This window comes from Oncorhynchus mykiss, chromosome 14 (assembly GCF_057628025.1).
Source record: "Oncorhynchus mykiss isolate SJ-2025 chromosome 14, ASM5762802v1, whole genome shotgun sequence".
NCBI lineage: Eukaryota > Metazoa > Chordata > Actinopteri > Salmoniformes > Salmonidae > Oncorhynchus > Oncorhynchus mykiss.
The window spans coordinates 3,660,392-3,677,034 of record NC_143035.1 but is presented as its reverse complement, the minus strand read 5'-3'; the positions used below and the strand labels follow the sequence as shown (position 1 = coordinate 3,677,034).

Below are 16,643 nucleotides of genomic sequence, written 5' to 3'. Positions count from 1 at the left end.
CGTCACCCTCTCCAGTCATGGTGGGCAGTACACCCTGTGATACGACCTGCCATATCGTAGAGTGGCATATCATTGAGCTAAAATTGGTTTGGAATATCCCCTGGACACTTACCTGCCCTCTCAGGGTCTGTTTTTGTTAGCATCATTTCTACAACTACTTTAACCAACACTCTCACAGCCCTCCCTACATTAAGGGCATTACTGGGTTAACACTGAGATGCGTGCTAAGCTAAAGGACAGAGCTACCACTCACAGGGCTATCGCAGCCATCTCTGTGGCTACGGCTGAGGACACAGACACGTACAAGAAGTCCCTCGACCACCTCCGCAGAGCCATCAAACAGGCAAAATGACAATATCGGAAAACAATACCGGCTCAGACGTTCAATGTATGTGGCAGTGGCTACAGTACATTACGGACTAGAAAGGAAGCCCTATCCATGATCTGCCCAATGATGCTTCTCTACCAGGCGAACTCAATGCCTTTTACACACACTTCGACAAAAACAACACAGAGCCCTGCATGAAGGCCCCTGCTGATCCAGAGGACTGGGGGGGATCTCTCTCCGAGGCTGACGTGAGTAAGGTTTTTAAACAGATCAACACTTGTAAGGCCGCAGGGCCAGACGGTATTCCAGGGCGTGACGTCAGGGCATGTGCAGACCAGCTGGCAGGCGTCTTCACTGACTTTTTAAACCTCTCCTTGTAATCCCCACGTTTCAAACCGACTACCATCATTCCTTTTCCCATAAACTCTTAAGGCATCCTGCCACAATGACTACCACCCTGTAGCACTAGCATCTGTAATAAAGAAGTGCTTTGAAAGGCTGGTCCTGGCACACATCAACTCTATCATCGCAGACACCCTGGACCCACTGCAATTTGCGTACCACAGAAGATGCAATCTCTATTGCACTCCACACTGCCCTCTCTCACCTTGAAAAGAGGAATACCTATGTGAGGATGCTGTTCATCAACTACAGCTCAGCGTTCAACACCATAGTGCCTTCCAAGCACGTCACCAAGCTCAGGACCCTGGGACTGAACACCTCCCTTTGCAACTGGATCCTGGACTTCCGGACGGGCCGCCCCCAGGTGGTGAGGGTAGGCAATAACACCTCTGCCACTCTGACCCTCAACACGTGGGCTCCTTAGGGGTGTGTGCTTAGCCCCCTCCTGTATTCCCTGTTCACCCATGGCTGTGTGGCCACGCACGAGTGCAACTGATGACACAGTAGTGGTAGGCCTGAATACCAATGGCGATGAGACAGTCTACAGGGAGGAGGTCAAAGACCTGGGAGTTTGGTGCCAGGACAACAACCTCCCTCTTAACGTCAGCAAGACCAAGGAGCTGATCGTGAACCACAGGAAACATGGGTGGATACACACCCTCATCCACATCAAAGGTACCGCAGTGCACAAGCTCAAGAGCTTCAAGTTCCTCTGTGTCCACTTAAAATTGTTCTCTCACATCAGCACAGTCATGAAGAAGGCATGGCAGTGTCTCTTCTCCCTCCGGAGTCTGAAATGATTTGGCAACTGCACCGCCCTCGACCGGAAGGCAAGGCCCTACAGAGGGTGGAGCGGACGACCCAGCAAATCACTGGGGCTCCCAGCCATCCAGGACGTCCATGCCAGGCGGTGTCTGAGAAAGGCCAAAAAATTGACTAGACTCCAGCCACCCAAGACATGGACTGTTCTCAATGCTCCCGTCCGGCAGGCAGTACCAGTACATCAATGTTCAGAGCAACAGACTCCTAAACAGCTTCTATCCCCTGGCCATAAGACTGTTTTATGGCTAACAACTACTGCTCCCCCTCACACCAACGCTGCTAAAATAGATATTTATTATATTTAATACTACCGCTACACTTCTGTTCATTGATTATTGATTGCCATTACCATTCATATCTACCTATTTATCCTGCTAATGGTCACTATTACTCCTGTTTACATATTACCATAAGTATTTATATATTCCTGCTACCAGTCACTTTTCAGCCCTGTTTACATGTATATCCACCTATCACTCACACACCCACCCACCATGTATGTTGCTGCCATACTGTTTACTATTATTATTATAATTTGTCCTACTATCAGTCACTTTCTCCTAATCCCTACATACAGTACTCAAATACTCCAGTATCCATGCTCATTGTAAATTTGGTACTGGCATTGACCCTGTATATTGTGTAGCGGTTTCAGGGCTTGTGTGGTAGATGGACATTATGTGCCTGTGAGGTTTCTTTGTTTTTTTGGCTGCCAGAGCCACGGACAGCAATGTGAAGTATTCCCCAGAGGCAGGACCAGGGGAAAACTTTGAGACTGCATCAGAACAGCCACACATGTCTCCACTTGTAATCAGAGCCAAACTGCAGACAGGTGATCCCAATCAGTGCCTCTACTGAACCTCGTCTACTGTTTCAACCCTTCACTTGGACTGGTGGTGTGTGTTTGCGTGTGTAAACCCTGCCTTACAAAGACCTTCGCCACAATATCTTCCTCTCTTATTTCTCTTGTTTTTTTTAAAATAGATTATTTTATTAGTTATACTATTTTGATATTGAATACTTCACTGTTGGATAGGGCTTGCAAGTTAAGCTTGTCACTGTACTTGTGCATGTGACATACAACTTGAAACTACTCAAAACACTCATATTGAATGTTTTCATAGAATGTATTCAGATATTGAGCTGGTGACTTTCAGGGACCTTGGTGTTGTCTATGTCCTTAAGCAAGGCAGGGGAATACAGCACACATTGTGCATTTGTTTCAGGAACCAGGGAAACAGTTCTAGTTGTGTCATACAGTAGTGCTGATTTCCAATTGGATGTTTCCCCATGGAGCAATATGGATGGTGTAGGTCATTCTGTAAGATTTGCATAATAGGGTTTTTGATTATCTGACATCTTCATTAAATGATTGAATGGCTGTGCCTGCTTTAAATGTACTGAACTGACCTAATCCTATTAGTTTTCTAACATTAGGACTGGCTGCGTTATAGTGTAGTAACTTCCTATAGTGCCAGACTTAAGAGCATTCCTAATGAGTCTTCTATCGACATGTTGCCGTGGACATTGAACTTGCCTCTGACCATTGTGGTTTGTAGTTTGTTTCCATAGTGAAATAACTGTCCTGTTGTGCTTTTCCTGGTGTTTGTGCTTTTGGCTCTGCTGGTAGCATCAGTATTGCACCTACAGAGTAGGTCTAACAGTTATAATAATTTTCACATAAACACTCAGGCAAGTCTTTTCCACCCATGGACTGTGAGACTTTGTCCATCTCAGACCCTAGCATCATGGAGAATGTGGCAGGGTGGTGATGGTGAAATAAGGGCCTGTGAACCAATCCCTCCACGTCTGAACATTTCAGAATAAAAGCGCTCTGTGGCTTCAGTACTACTGGTGGCTAGCCCATAGCAGCTCTGCTATTTGATGTCTGGGTGTGAAGGAGACAGTTTGTTTCTGAGCCAGGCTCCTGGATCAGTTCTCTGACGTCGGCAGTGAGTTCACCTAAAACAGGAAGTGAACACTGGACAGGCCTGTTTTCACTGGGGTGTTGACTTTCCACCAAGTATTGATAGCAAACTCCTGCCTTTAGCTCCAAACATCTGCAAGTTCTCCCGTACACAAAAACAAGACGTGTTTACTTTAAATTGGGCTCTGCACTTGCATTACAAACCAAATTCCTATTTATGGATCATAACAAGGTTTATAAGGTGAATTAAATACCCCTGACTGTGTGTCCAATCAACTTTAAAACATTCCTTATTCAGGCTCCCCAGAGGCTGGCCATACATTTCCAAAAGAAAGACTGGCAAAGAGGCAAGGAAGACTTTGAACTCTGGGTAACCTATAAGGAGCTTGATAGTTTGATCACACAACACAATAACATTTTTACTATCAGTCATTCCAAACCTCCCATTTTGGTAAGACAAGATGCATGCAATGTTTCAAAGGCATATATGAAGGAAATATGTCAGATACAGTGCCTTCGGAAAGTATTCATACCCCTTGACTTGTTCCTCATTTTGTTGTTACAGGCTGAATTCAAGATTGATTAAAAAAAACAAAAATCTCCCATTTACACACAATACCCCATAATGAGAAAGTGAAAACAGTTTTTTTTTATTTCATTTATTGAAAATGAAATACAGAAATCTAGTATTCACAACCCTGAGTCAATACTTTGTAGAAGAAACTTTGGCGGCAATTACGTCTTTGTGTAGTCTTGGGTATGTCTGTATCTGCTTTGCACATCTGGATTTTTCTCAAGCGCTGTTAAGTTAAATGGGAGGTGGGGGTGAACAGCAATCTTCAATTCTTTCCACAGATTTTCAATGAGATTCAAGTCTAGGCTTTGGCTGGGCCACTCATGGACTTTCACATTCTTGTTCTGAAGCCATTCCAGCTTTGCTTTGGCTTTTTTCCATTTCCCACTCTGCTCTTGGAAACTTTCAAGAGCACAGAAAATATAAATAGTTTTATACCCTTTCCCAGAATGATGCCTTATCACAATTCTATCTCGGGAATCTACAGACAGTTCCTTGGACTTCATGGTTTAGCTTTTGCTTCGACATGCGCTGTTACTGTGGGACCTTATATAGACAGGTGTGTTTCTTTCTAATTCATGTCCAAATCATTGGATTGGCCACAGGTGTACTACAATCAAATTGTAGTGACATCTCAAGGATGATCAAAGGAAATTGGATGCACCCCAGCTCCATTTGGAGTGTCATAGCAAAGGGGTGTGAATACTTATGTAAATTAGCCATTTCTGTATTTAACTTTCAATAAATGTGAGAAAAAAATATAAAAACATGTTTTCACTTTGTCATTACGAGGTATTGTGTGTAGATGGGTGAGGAAAAATTTGATCAGTTTTGAATTCAGGCTGTAACACAACAAAATGTGCAATAAGTCAAGGGGTATGAATACTATACTCTCTTCTCTAATCAGCCATTCTAACATCAGGGGATGCCATAGCGCTGGTGTAATACCCTACCTTTGTGTGTGTGTCTGTGTCTTATTCCCAGGAATGTGTTTGCTGTGTGTAGGTCTCTGAGGCCACAGCGCAGAGCGGACCATGTCATCTCACGGCCGCCGACCGATATCGCTCACTCACCACTGACACTGAAGAGGTCAACCAAGAAGCTGAGAGCCAAAAGGGTGAGCTGAGCTGTGCAGTGGCTTATTGGAGGACACACTGAAGTAATGTATGATACACATTGCAGTGCAGCCTAGTTTGAGTACCCAGATATACTACTTCGCAAAAGTAGTGTAGCGTTCATAACTGTAAATTGTCTTCATCAGGCTTCGCTAAGTTGAGAACGTTGTGTAGAGATTGTTTTGGAGTCTGTTAAAGCTTATCTACACATTGTGTCTACACATTCACTTATCTACAGCTTGCCTACACATTCACGTCAAGCCCACAATAATGATCTACTCCGATTAAGTACACTTATTTACTATTTTTTCTCCATGTAAATGAGGAGATATTAGTTTAAGAGTGAAGTTTACGATAGACTCCTCCATGCTTATGGAAATGACACAATGATGTAACCATGGCATGTTGTTCTAAGCCCACAATGCATCCCCTCACAAAACCATACAACTCATTACCAGAGGTTTTCTCATGTTATACTTTCAGCTTTTCTCTAGGAGGGAAATACATTCTAACTCAAACAACCAAAGCCTTTCATTTCCTCTAAACCTTTGTAGACAAGGCAGCAAATTGATCAGTTCTTACTGTGGACTTCCTCTCAATCTTTATGCTACTCTGAGGTAGTTGTTGTTAATGACAGATAATCAAACAAAGCAGGGATGTGAGTTACTCATTAGTCTCGAAAAGATTGTGATCTAATGGTCACTATTGGAGCGGTGGAGAACCCTAGAAAACCCATCACAATATCACAGCTTAGACCTCCACATGCTACATGCACTGTTAAACTATGTACAGTATTTGTCATTCAATACACATAAAGTGTAAATGCCGTAAACTCGTTTCCCTGTGATATAGATACTTTTGTACCTGTTTCCTCCAGCATCTTCCTGTGTAGATATTTCAAGGCCTACCTTCAAACTCAGTGCCTCTTTGCTTGACATCATTGGAAAATCAAAAGAAAGCAGCCAAGACCTCAGAAAAACAATTGTAGACCACCACAAGTCTGGTTCATCCTTGGGAGCAATTTCTAAAAGTGTGAAGGTACCACGTTCATCTGTACAAACAATAGTACGCAAGTATAAATACCATGGGACTACGCAGCCGTCATACCGCTCAGGAAGGAGATGTGTTCTGTCTCCAAGAGATGAACGTACTTTGGTGCGAAAAGTGCAAATCAATCCCAGAACAACAGCAAATGACCTTGTGAAGATGCTGGAGGAAACAGGTACCAAAGTATTTATATCTACAGTAAAATGAGTCCTATATCGACATAACCTGAAAGGCTGCTCAGCAAGGAAGAAGCCGCTGCTCCAAAACTGCCATAAAAAATCCAGACTACGGTTTGAACTGCACATAATGACAAAGATCGTACTTTTTGGAGAAATGTCCTCTGGTCTGATGAAACAAAAGTATAACTGTTTGGCCATAATGACCATCGTTATGTTTGGAGGAAAAGGGGGGAGTCTTATAAGACGAAGAACACCATCCCAACTGTGAAGCACGGGGGTGGCAGCATCATGTTGTGGGGGTGCTTTGCTGCAGTATGGACTGGTGCACTACACAAAATAGATGGTATCACGAGGAGGAAAATGATGTGGATATAGTTCAAGCTTGGTCGCAAATGGGTCTTCCAAATGAACAATGACCCCAAGCATACTTCCAAAGGCAAAATGGCTTAAGGACAGCAAAGTCAAGGTATTGGAGTGGCAATCACAAAGCCCAAAAGAAAATATGAAAATGTGACCTCAATCCAAAAGAAAATGTGTGGGCAGAACTGAAAAAGCGTGTGAGCAAGGAGGCCTACAAACCTGACTCAGTTACACCAGCTCTGTCAGGAGGAATGGGCCAATATTCACCCAACTTATTGTGGGAAGATTGTGGAAGGCTACCCAAAACGTTTGACCGAAGTTAAACAATTTAAAGGCAATGCTACCAAATACTAATTGAATGTATGTACATTTCTGACCCACTGGGAATGTGATGAAAGAAATAAAAGCTGAAATAAATCATTCTCTCTACTATTTTTCTGAAATTTCACATTCTTAAAATAAAGTGGTGATCTTAACTGACCCAAGACAGGGAATTTTTACTGGGATAAAATGTCAGGAATTGTGAAAAACTGAGTTTAAATGTAATTGGCTAAGGTGTATGTAAACTTCCAACTTCAACTGTATATACATATATACAGTGGGGCAAAAAAGTATTTAGTCAGCCACCAATTGTGCAAGTTCTCCCACTTAAAAAGATGAGAGAAGCCTGTAATTTTCATCATAGGTACACTTCAACTATGACAGACAAAATGAGAAAATCACATTGTAGGATTTGTTATGAATTTATTTGCAAATTATGGTGGAAAATAAGTATTTGGTCACCTACAAACAAGCAAGATTTCTGTCTCTCACAGACCTGTAACTTCTTCTTTAAGAGGTTCCTCTGTCCTCCACTCGTTACCTGTATTAATGGCACATGTTTGAACTTGTTATTAGTATAAAAGACACCTATCCACAACCTCAAACAGTCACACTCCAAACTCCACAAGACCAAAGAGCTGTCAAAGGACACCAGAAACAAAATTGTAGACCTGCACCAGGCTGGGAAGACTGAATCTGCAATAGGTAAGCAGCTTGGTTTGAAGAAATCAACTGTGGGAGCAATTATTAGGAAATGGAAGACATACAAGACCACTGATAATCTCCCTCGATCTGGGGCTCCACGCAAGATCTCACCCCGTGGGGTCAAAATGATCACAAGAACGGTGAGCAAAAATCCCAGAACCACACGGGGGGACCTAGTGAATGACCTGCAGAGAGCTGGGACCAAAGTAACAAAGCCTACCATCAGTAACACACTACGCCGCCAGGGACTCAAATCCTGCAGTGCCAGACGTGTCCCCCTGCTTAAGCCAGTGCATGTCCAGGCCCGTCTGAAGTTTGCTAGAGAGCATTTGGATGATCCAGAAGAAGATTGGGAGAATGTCATATGGTCAGATGAAACCAAAATATAACTTTTTGGTAAAAACTCAACTCGTTGTGTTTGGAGGACAAAGAATGCTGAGTTGCATCCAAAGAACCCCATACCTACTGTGAAGCATGGGGGTGGAAACATCATGCTTTGGGGCTGTTTTTCTGCAAATGGACCAGGACGACTGATCCATGTAAAGGAAAGAATGAATGGGGCCATGTATCGTGCGATGAGTGAAAACCTCCTTCCATCAGCATATATATATTTGGGCAGATGAACACTTGTGGCAGGGGCAGAAGGGACAGGGCTTGGTGCAGTGGTGCTGTAGCCAGCAAACTCCTTGATGCTCCCTCTAATGTAGACTGATTGGAGGAAGCATGCTGGCTGTGTTGAGATGTATGGGTTTGCATTCTACACAATACCATTTTATATAAAATGAAATGGGTAAAGTACACGTTAGCTAGTCATTGTGAGTGAGGGTCTGTTTGTTTGTATAAGAACGACCATAGCCTATGTCTATATACAGTGCCTTGCGAAAGTATTCGGCCCCCTTGAACTTTGCGACCTTTTGCCACATTTCAGGCTTCAAACATAAAGATATAAAACTGTATTTTTTTGTGAAGAATCAACAAGTGGGACACAATCATGAAGTGGAACGACATTTATTGGATATTTCAAACTTTCAAACTGAAAAATTGGGCGTGCAAAATTATTCAGCCCCCTTAAGTTAATACTTTGTAGCGCCACCTTTTGCTGCGATTACAGCTGTAAGTCGCTTGGGGTATGTCTCTATCAGCTTTGCACATCGAGAGACTGAATTTTTTTCCCATTCCTCCTTGCAAAACAGCTCGAGCTCAGTGAGGTTGGATGGAGAGCATTTGTGAACAGCAGTTTTCAGTTCTTTCCACAGATTCTCAATTGGATTCAGGTCTGGACTTTGACTTGGCCATTCTAACACCTGGATATGTTTATTATTGAACCATTCCATTGTAGATTTTGCTTTATGTTTTGGATCATTGTCTTGTTGGAAGACAAATCTCCGTCCCAGTCTCAGGTCTTTTGCAGACTCCATCAGGTTCTCTTCCAGAATGGTCCTGTATTTGGCTCCATCCATCTTCCCATCAATTTTAACCATCTTCCCTGTCCCTGCTGAAGAAAAGCAGGCCCAAACCATGATGCTGCCACCACCATGTTTGACAGTGGGGATGGTGTGTTCAGGGTGATGGGCTGTGTTGCTTTTACGCCAAACATAACGTTTTGCATTGTTGCCAAAAAGTTCAATTTTGGTTTCATCTGACCAGAGCACCTTCTTCCACATGTTTGGTGTGTCTCCCAGGTGGCTTGTGGCAAACTTTAAACGACACTTTTTATGGATATCTTTAAGAAATGGCTTTCTTCTTGCCACTCTTCCATAAAGGCCAGATTTGTGCAATATACGACTGTTTGTTGTCCTATGGACAGAGTCTCCCACCTCAGCTGTAGATCTCTGCAGTTCATCCAGAGTGATCATGGGCCTCTTGGCTGCATCTCTGATCAGTCTTCTCCTTGTATGAGCTGAAAGTTTAGAGGGACGGCCAGGTCTTCGTAGATTTGCAGTGGTCTGATACTCCTTCCATTTCAATATTATCGCTTGCACAATGCTCCTTGGGATGTTTAAAGCTTGGGAAATCTTTTTGTATCCAAATCCGGCTTTAAACTTCTTCACAACAGTATCTCGGACCTTCCTGGTGTGTTCCTTGTTCTTCATGATGCTCTCTGCGCTTTTAACGGACCTCTGAGACTATCACAGTGCAGGTGCATTTATATGGAGACTTGATTACACACAGGTGGATTGTATTTATCATCATTAGTCATTTAGGTCAACATTGGATCATTCAGAGATCCTCACTGAACTTCTGGAGAGAGTTTGCTGCACTGAAAGTAAAGGGGCTGAATAATTTTGCACGCCCAATTTTTCAGTTTTTGATTTGTTAAAAAAGTTTGAAATATCCAATAAATGTCGTTCCACTTCATGATTGTGTCCTACTTGGTGTTGATTCTTCACAAAAAAATACAGTTTCTTATCTTTATGTTTGAAGCCTGAAACCACTCTTAAAGGTTGCAAAGTTCAAGGGGGCCGAATACTTTCGCAAGGCACTGTATATATACTTTTGGCCCTTTGGCACTTTTGGCCCTTTGGCACCTGATAATTAACCCTATTTCAAGTTTAGAAGTCAGAACCCATCAATGAGGGATAAAAAAGATTTAAACAATTTTAGAATAAGTCTGTAACCTAAAAAAATGTGGATAAAGTCAAGGGGTCTGAATACTTTCCGAAGGCACTGTAGAGTACACCAGGGGCACAACTTTGGTTTTAGAACTGGAAAGGACATAACATACATGTATAATATTTTTATTTATTATCCAGTCTGATAAACACTCCAGACAGCCTACCTGACCACTTGGAGGCGTGCGCATGGTCCTAAAGCACACCGTTGCCTCGTTTTGTATCACATTCCAGTGATAAAACTGGGAGGACAAAAATGGGGGGACATGGGGGGACATGTCCCCCCCCACCCAGTCCCCAGTGAAAGTTGCGCCCTTGGAGTACACATATTTCCAAAAAGTTAATGGTTTGCGATCGGTTATATGCTTTACTATGTAGAAATGCCTTCAATAAAGCATGTACGAATAATGTAGTTGAGTTTTTAAATATTGTCCTCTACTTAGACACCTTACCCTTTGCCTTTTGATTACCTGTAATATTAGAATTTATTGCAAAATGGAGCACATTTTATAATCTACTCACTCCTCCCTGTTACCCTTGTCCAGCTGAATGCCAAGCTCAAAGAGTATGACCAGAGACTGACAGAGGTGCGTAATGAGTACCTTCCATCAAATCCCATCACCAGTACTACTACACTGCAGAGCTGACTGCCATCATGAGGGTAAGACCACCTGGCATCTCCTAACTTCATACTGTCTCTCTGGATTCTCATCATTGGCTGTTGTTTTAGGCATATTAGATGGGCTCTTATAGGAATGAGCACTTTGCATAGTCTGCACTCTCTTATCACTGAAAAAAAACATTCCTTTGTGTGTATGACTTTAATCATTTCCTGTCTGTGGTTGTCTTAGCTGTAGAGCTGAGAGCACCAACGTCAGCGAAATTAACCCAAATATGAAATCCTCAAATGTTTTCTTTTCCCTTTTTGCCTTTGCAAAGTAATCAGGTGAGTCAAAAGTTCAGCTCATTAATGTAAGGGTTATTTTCCCCACAGAACATTCATAACACCACAATCTACTTGAATGTGCCTCTTCATCTCTCACTCAAGGGAAATCTCTCTGTGACTCAACTCTTATTATTGCAGTAACAAATGCAATTCATTATGAATCAGTTGATTAAAATCCTCCCAAGTAAATTTCCCCCTCAAATCACCTCTGATTTTGTCTGGCATGAGGGCTTCAGCCATAACCCCAGTTTTCCCTTCTGCCTTTACCCAACAGAGACTGTACGGCGACCTGTATGACTAAATCCGAGAGAACTTCACTCTGCTGTGCTGCACAGATATCGACACCTGCCAGTCCACGCACAGTGGCTTTAGTGAGATCTGCGAAAACTCCACCAAGGTGAGGTCAGGCGTGGGACCCACTGGAGCTCTTTTCACAGTAAAACCCTACATGGACAGTAGTCCCTCTCTTATGCCAAGAGCTTTTTACATTCCTCACTTGGGCACTGCTGACGGTGGCCAGGCAGAATGTTCTGTTCTGTGGCAGTCAGTCAGACAGATTTGTTTGGTTGTTTTTCCTCCTGGAGTCCCCAGCCTTCACCAGAAACGGCCGGCTTTCACTTCCAGGTTGCCCCTAAAGACAAGGTGTGGCTCGCTTTGATACCACTCTCCTTGGTTACCATGTAAACACCATTATATGGCAATTAATATCCACAAGGCTGTTTTGATCAAAGCGCGATTGTGGTGAAAATGTTTACATTTTCATGGAGTGAATGGTCCTTTGTGTGTGAGATAATCCCAGCTTCACCTCTCCTGTTCTTCCTAAAGGTGTGCATTCTGAAGCAATAGAGCTCCAGGACTGACCTTCCATGATATCAACATTATAGTGTTTAAAGGCTATACAGTGTTTGTTTACATTTACATTGTTTACAAACAAGCACATATTTTGGGTTCTGATGGGTACCCAAATGGGTGGGATCGTTGAACTAAGCCCATGAGGCATTTATAAGTTCTATTCTTCAGGAATCAATGGGTATATATCATTAATTTATAAGTCCAAATCGATGTAGCAACTAATCTTTTAAGCAGGCTCTATTAACAGACCAGAGTTCCTCTTTTATTCACCCGTGTTAGCCTTCTGCAGAGGTGGACTAAGCTATTTTATGCTAAGTGAGTGGTGTGTGTGATGAAGAAAGAAATGAAGGCTGCATCATGTGTCCTAGGCCTATAGACAAGCCTCTGCAGATGCCGGATGCTTTGTGCTACTAGATCCATTCGTAGATCTCCTGCACTCTGCCTGGCCCATTGAGGCAGGTGGCTGCCCCGTATCTGTATCTGAACGGAACGCGTGAGTCACTGTCTACTTCCCACATCACACAAGGACAAATGCAAATGCAGCCGGCACCGTGAGTCAGTTGGCACTGTTCCTTCAATCCACACACCTCACCCACCTCCTCCTGCTGCTTTACTCGGTTGTCTTTGTCTTCAATAAAAAAAAAATGGTGATCAAGACTTTGCAGTGGCCTGGAAAACCATGTTTCTTTCCTTTACTTTACGGGACAGACGTTGGGTTTAGGAAGAATAATGCAGACAATATGCTGCTGATATTATCCTAGTATGATGCTAATGCCCACCCCAGATGTCCTTGTTGACGATAACCCCTGTTTTGCTGTGTTAGATTTCATCATTATACATCATCCTTAATTGGTGAAACGGCCACGTCCATTTGGGATATTACAGCAACAAAGAAGTTACTGCAAACAACAAACACTGTCGTCGTCGTCGCCCCCCCCCCCTCTCGGACATCATTGCACGTGTGATTTTTTGTTGTTGTTTGTTACCACTCTGCCGGACCCTCCTCTCTTCTGATTAATCAACGAAACAATAACAAAGGGCGCTGGGGGCGAACAGTGGTGCTGTTCCTCCAAATGCGGATTCCATCTTTAAGGTGTTGATGTATCGTGTCTGAGGTGTGACAGTGTGCTAGGTGTGGCTGTAAAAAGTTTGACTGAGTAAAATCAATCTCGGACAAAGTGCCTGTGAGAGACGTGGTGACAGGTGGTAGAAAGGTGCATGTGTGTGTGTCCAGGTTAGCCAGGAGTCCAGGCTGGCGAGCACCGCCATGACCCAGGCAGATGAGTAGCTAGAGAGGGACAGGAGGCTGAGCGAGGCAGATATGTCCAACGAAGACATCTCAGAGAACGAGTCTGAGTTTACAGACTTTGATGAATATGATAAAGATGGTGACACTTTCATTGATTCGACTTTGTGCTCGATGCCGTGCGGATACCCCTTGGCTTGCAGGGTTCTCCACAGCCATCAGGTGAGAATATCATAACTTACTGTTTTGGAAATGAAAGCATGCAAAGTCAATATTACAGGAATGGGATTTTAGTCTCAGGTTTTATAGTGTGCAATTGGCCCCGACCATCTTCTTGTAGGCCTGCCAAGGAGATGAGCTTATCAATCACAGAGGGGGAGGAGCTTCAGGTGATAGAGGATGGAGACATGGAGGACTGGCTGAAGGTAAAGGACAGGTTTCTCTCTGGCTGCGCCACAGATGGCAGCCTATTCCCTATATATTGTGCACTATTTTTGACCAGAGGCCTATGGGCGAATAGCGTGCCATAGAGGAAATAGGGTGCCATTTAGGACGCATCTTATGCCTACATGAACAGTGCTATTTACTCTAGCAGTCAGTTGGTCCCATACATTGACTACAGTACAATTACCCTCTACCAAACTGCTGCAGTCTCCCCACTTTTTGTTTATACTCAGCACAGAGTAAACACACTACTGCCCTTCCTGTGTGAGAGAGGTACGAGGTCGCAACCTCATCCTTACTGACCCATAACAGTTTTGAAATCTATTGAGATGCCATAATTGAATAAATAAAGCCCTAATTTTGAGCATCACTGCATGTGTGCTCTTTTTGCAGGCCCATAATGCAGCAGGCCAGGTTGGCTGTCCCTGAGAGGTACCTGCAGTTCCTGTTGTCCCTAGCAGAAGGCTCCTCTGCCTACCTTAAGCTGGGCATCCCTGGTCCCCAGCTGGACTGGTCCTTGAACAGCTCCGGTTCTTCATCAGAACACTCCAAGAAGGTGCAGAGCCGCTTCCCCTCACTCTGGGGGTTAGTAGAAGCTCTCCTCTCTTAAGAATCATCGCTCAACAATAACCAGAAAGCCAGTTCCTCTCTCCCACCTCTGAATGCGTGTGAGACGATTCACCAAATTCCAGGTTCAATGTGTAATTGATATTACTGTGTCTCCATCTTGTTAATCATTAGTAATGTAAACAATGTTTCCCCCCATGTATTATTGTCTCTGATTTCCGAGTGTGGGTGTGCTCTGTGACGCAGGTCTGGCGCGGGCACCGAATGAGTGCCAGGGGGCAGAGGAGCTGACCTTCCTAAAAGTGGCATCATCAGACACCTGCGCTACCACCAGGAAGAGGTGGATGACGGCTTCTGGGAGGAAGAGCTGGGCGGATGTGCGGGGGGTCTTCCCTTCTCTGGTTGTGGAGCTGTTGGGAGACCCGAGGAAGAGGCGAGAGATCTGGTTAACCCTCTGAAAGAGACGATGTCGTCAAATGTACCTTCAATCAAAGCATACAGGGGTTGATGAGAAAGAAAGCTCTGAACAGTACGGATGAGGTCTAATGGTGTGGTGTGCCACCATGTGGCATATTGTTGTAGTACTGTACAACACATTCTATAAGACTAGTCAGGTGATAGAAGATGAATCTCTGCAGATAGAAAAATATCTCTGCATTCTCTACTCAAGGGGATTATCTGATGTTGTTTTTATGATCTGAAGTCCCATTGTTTCGACATTCTATTCATTCATTCACACCCCTACCCTTCCTCCGTTCTCTCCACCCACTCCTATCTCTGGAAGACTCTGCGCTCTCTTCTGCTCCTCACCTGGCCCTGGGGCCTGGTCTGTAAACAGTACACCTCCTAGAGATCTGGAGGACAGGTTGCAAGCTGCTGTCCCACTGGAAATACAGAGGCTGTCAGACAGCAAGGCAGGCGGGGATTCACACTCTCAGTCATTAAACCTCATAGACTTCATAGACTTCGTTGTCAAGGCACAGTACCATGCAAGTCCTTGAATATCAAGCCGATTATTAAGAAGTGGAAGGTGTAACACACCACAAAGACCCTGCCTAGATCAGGCAATTCCTCCAAACCGGATGACCGAGCAAGTAGGAGACTGATCAGAGAGGCTAACAAGAGTCCAATGGCACCCCTGAAAGAGCTGCATGTGTGCATGTGACGACAATATCCCAAGCATATATGTTAGGGTGGCAAGCTGGAAGCCATTACTCAAGAAAACCCACTTTGAATCCCGTTTGAAGTAAGCAAAAAAAGACTTGGGCGATTCTGTAGGCATGTGACAAAAACGTTTGTGGTCTGACGAAACAAAAATGCAAAGCGTTTACAAGCCCAGCGTGGCACATCACTCAAAGAACACCATACCTACTGTGAAGCATGTTGGTGGCAGTATCATGTTATGGGGATATTTTCTAGGGCACTTATCAGGATAGAAGGGGTAATTCATTGAGCAATGTACAGAAAAGTCCTTGAGGAAAACCTGCTGCCATCTGCAAGAATTTGAAACTGGGACAGAAGTTCACCTTTAAGCATGACAACGACCCGAAGCACACAGCCAAAGCTACGGTGGAGTGGCTAAGGAATAAAAAGGTAAATGTCCTTGAGTGGCCGATCAGAGCCCCGACCTAAATCCAATAGAACATTTGTGGCATGACTTGAAGATTGCTGTCCATCAACGCTCCCAAGGAACTTGACATAGCATGAACAGTTTTGTAAAGAAGAATGACCAAATATTGCCAAAGTTGGTAGAGACCTAGTTCAATAGACTCACAGCTGTAATTTGTGCCAAAGGTGCTTACACCAAGTATTCACTCAGGTTGGTGGAGACTTAACCAATTATGATATTTCTGTTTTGTATTTTTAATATTTTTTCACAACTCTGAGGCACTGACACAATAAAATGTGAAAAAGCTTCAACGGGTGTAGACTTTCTCTAGGCACTGTATGTATTTGCTTATGATCAATACAGGATTGTTTGTGATCCTGTAGAAATGTACAGTATTGTGGTATTAATTATACAGCAGTAAATAATATTTTATTCTACATATTCTACATGTCATGTTCTATTTCCATGATAAACAGAATGAAACATGGACACTGGGATTTATTAAATAATCTTCCTGGCGTGTGTGTGTTTACGCTTATTAATATCTTACCAATGTATTACAGGATGAGTATCAAAAAGCAATGTTC

At 43.5% G+C, this 16,643-nt stretch overlaps 1 pseudogene across 1 annotated transcript; it reads left to right on the top strand.

Annotated features, from left to right (window-relative positions):
- The first annotated feature begins 217 nt into the window (after positions 1 to 217).
- LOC110488557 (F-BAR and double SH3 domains protein 1-like) lies at positions 218 to 16,574 on the top strand (annotated as a pseudogene). Its single transcript, XR_016486178.1, has 7 exons — positions 218 to 343; positions 10,938 to 11,016; positions 11,674 to 11,735; positions 13,425 to 13,658; positions 13,777 to 13,861; positions 14,274 to 14,465; positions 14,694 to 16,574. The product of XR_016486178.1 is annotated as an F-BAR and double SH3 domains protein 1-like (transcript).
- Positions 16,575 to 16,643: the final 69 nt, after the last annotated feature.